We start from the raw sequence: 3,955 nt of genomic DNA on the forward strand, positions 1-3,955 counted from the left end.
AACAAAAAGAAGATAAACAATCCAATCAAAAAAATGGGCAAAGGATCTAAATAGACACCTTTCAAAAGAGGACATTCAGAAAGCCAAGAGACATATGAAAACATGCTCAAAGTCACTAATCATCGGAGAGATGCAAATCAATACAACAATGAGGTACCATCTCACACCTGTCAGACTGGCTATCATCAACAAATCAACAAACGACAAGTGCTGGAGAGGATGTGGAGAAAAAGGAACACTCGTGCACTGCTGGTGGGAATGCAGACTGGTGCAGCCACTATGGAAGACAGTATGGAGTTTCCTCAAAAAACTAAAAATGGAACTCCCATTTGACCCTGTGATCCCACTTCTAGGAATATATCCCAAGAAACCAGAAACACCAATCAGAAAGGATATGTGCACCCCTATGTTGATAGCAGCACAATTCACCATAGCTAAGATCTGGAAATAGCCTAAGTGCCCATCAGCAGATGAATGGATTAGAAAACTGTGGTACATCTACACGATGGAATACTATGCTGCTTTAAAAAAGAAGGAACTCTTACCATTTGCATGGCATGGATGGAACTGGAGAGCATTATGCTAAGTGAAATAAGCCAGTCAATGAAGGAAAAATACCACATGATCTCATTCATTCATGGATAATAAAGACCATTATAAACTTTTGAAAAATAATAGATACAGAGGCAGACCTGCCTCAAACTGATTGTCAAACTGCAGCGGGAAGACCAGGGAGGGTTGGGGGGCAGGAGGGAGGCGGGTAAGAGATCAACCGAAGACTTGTATGCATGCATATAAGCATAACCAATGGACATAAGACACTGGGGGGTAGGGGAGGCCAGGGGATTGTCAAGGGCGCGGGAAATAAAAAAGGACACATATGTAATACCCTTTGTAATACTTTAAGCAATAAAAAAATAAAAATAAAAATCCTCACCTAAGGATAAGTTTTTCATTAACTTCAGAGAAACAGAGACACAGAGAGAGAAACATTAATGTGAAAGAGAAAAATATATCAGTTGCCTCCATATGCGCTCCGACTGGGGATCAAACCTGCAACCTATGTGTTTGCCCTGACTGGGAATTGAACCTGACACCTTTCAGTGTATGGGGCAATGCTCCAAACAACTGAGCCACACTGGCCAGGGTCATACATGTAATTCTTGATTAAGCAACTCTACATGCAACTAGAAAGCACTGATGTCTATTTCAGATAGAGATAAGGCCATCATTGCTGACCAGTTAATGTCTGCTAATTTGAAATTATAGTCAATTCTTGATTTATCAGAGTAAGGAGGGTGTGTGCAGAAGAGAGAGAGCATAGATGACTGCCAATCATATGTAAGACAAAACTCCAGTTTGAGGGGATCAGTGCCGCATGATGGTTAGAAACAAGCAGTTATTTTTTTTTTTGTTCAAATCCCAGTTCTACACTTACTAGCTATGTGACCTTGGAAAGACCTATAAAGCCTTACATGATATGGCCCCTGACTATATCTCAATGTCCTGCCTTATTCCCTCATGCTCACTTTACTTCAACCACAAAGCCCTCCTGCTCATCAGTGGTCAGGACGAGCAAGCTCCAACCTCAGGGCCTTTGCACATGCTGCCTTTGCCTAGATAGCTCTTCCCTCCAGCAAACTACTTAGAACACTACTCTTTCTTTCAAATTTTCCTTAAATGTCACTTTTTTTAGAGAAACATTCCTAGCTATACTATGAGGAATGATAATGATAGAGACTCAACTATTTATATTCTTACCCTGCTCAATGTTTCTTTATGGTCACTTCGGAGGTATTATATATGTGCTTTTGTTTGGTTATCTGTTGTCTACTCACATTAGTAAATATTTTTTTAATGTAAAAAAAAATCAATAAAATATATTTTAAAAAAGTTTCAACCCAAATTTTGAGAGCAGTTGTCCATATCTTGCACATCTTTGTGAAACCAGAAATGCAGCTCTAGAAACAGTTCAAGCCCATCTACCTTTATCATCCCCAATTTCTACGACTAAAGAAAAAAATGGGAGATTGGGGTGTTTTTGAAAGCACATACTGCTTCTATGACTCCAACACTCCCTTACCAAGGGAAAAATATGTATCTTAAATGCTTTCTTCCCAAATATATTTTTTAAAAATCTGAGCCATCTGAGCAGATAAAGTTAACTAATTTCAGCTGTTCTTTTTCTACATTAGTGAGTTTTCATGGCTAAAAGGTCTCTGTGTGTATTTATGTGTTGTGGTATTTTCTATATCTAGATAAAACTGTTAATCTAAAAAATTTTTTTTATTGATTTTAGAGACAGGAAAGGAGAGAGAGAGAAAAGAGAGAGAAAGAAAGAAACATTTATCAGTTGCCTCCCTCACATGCCCCGATGGGGGATCAAACCCGAAACCTGGGTATGTACCCTGAATGGGAATCAAAACCACAACTGTTTGGTGTACAAGACGACACTCCAACCAATTGAGTCACACCAGTCAGGCCTGGAAGCTATTAAATTGGCTTAAACAGTCATGTGCTTATATGAGTGTTCTCAAAAATAAAACAGAAAGAAAAATTTATGAGTGACCCCAGAGGAATGGCAGCGTGAGAGGTCCCTTTGGTCTCTCCCCTTGAAGTTCCAACAATTTGAACAGCTTTAATAAATCAACAAAGAATTCGCTGCTCGCCCTGACTGGTTTGGCTCAGTGGATGGAGCGTCGGCCTGCGGACTGAGGGGTCCCAGGTTTGATTCTGGTCGGGGGCATGTGCCTTGGTTGCGGGCACATCCCCAGTGGAGGGTGTGCGGGAGGCAGCTGATCGATGTTTCTCTCTCATCGATGTTTCTGACTCTCTGTCCCTCTCCCTCCTCTCTGTAGAAAATCAATAAAATATATTTAAAAAAAAAAGAATTCGCTGCTCAATGCATAAACATGTCTGAGAAATCCACACATTGAAACATCTGAAGGCGGGCAAGTGGGAGTTAGCTGGAAAGGTGAAACGGGAAAAGAGCTGAGACAGTGCAAGACACAGGAAGCCTGGAGCTCACTGTGGGGCTCAGTCTGGAAAGGGGAGGGATTAGATTACCTCTGGCACTGCCTTCAGATGAGAGGAGCAAAGAAATTCAGGGAGCATTCCTACCTGAGTGGGCTGCAGCTGAGCCCAGGGACTTGGACAGAAATAAAGCACCGAGCTGCAGCCACAGTCATCTGCCAATCAATTTTCCTGACAGAGAAACAAAGCCACAGAGCCTGTCCCCCTCCACTTACCCTCCCAGAGCCAGCAGCAGGCGCCAAAAGAATCTGTGGCAGTGTCATGTTGCAGATCACATTATCTACAAACCTGAGAATGGGTACTAAAGAAACTTCTTTTTCCCTGAGCAACAGGCACCCCCTCCAACTAATCTAAGGGTCAGGTAGAGACACAAATAGAAAGGCTACAAGGTTCTACCAGTGGCCATTACCAAAAAAGCCAAGAAACACAGTTACCGGATCAGCTTATCCCAGCTCACCCCACTTACACCCATCTTGGCTGCGCTGTGGGCACATCTGCTCCAGGTGTCACCACTAGATGGAAGAAAGAAATAGTGTTATCAAAGATAGAAACCTAGATATGATGTAGAGTGGGAAAGAGGGAGAGTTGAGCATGAAAAAAACAATGAAATAGCTCTATGAGAACGATTTGACTCCATCAGAAAGATCAATATAACAAAAACAAGAAGGGAGAAAGAAAGGAATGGAGAGTCAATTCAAACAAATAGGTGATGAAAACTTCCCAAACCTATGGAAAGAGCTAGATCGTCAAATCCAACAAACAAACAGAACATCTAATTACCTCAATCCAAAAAGGCCTTCTCCTGGGCACATTGTATTAAAACTGTCAAAAATTAATGACAAAGAATTCTGAAGGCCAACAGTGAAAAGAAGAAAATAACCTATACTCGGTGAGGTTGAAACGGCCCCCGGTGTGGTAGGGA

Source organism: Myotis lucifugus, unplaced genomic scaffold (assembly GCF_000147115.1).
Source record: "Myotis lucifugus unplaced genomic scaffold, Myoluc2.0 scaffold_4, whole genome shotgun sequence".
Taxonomy (NCBI): domain Eukaryota; kingdom Metazoa; phylum Chordata; class Mammalia; order Chiroptera; family Vespertilionidae; genus Myotis; species Myotis lucifugus.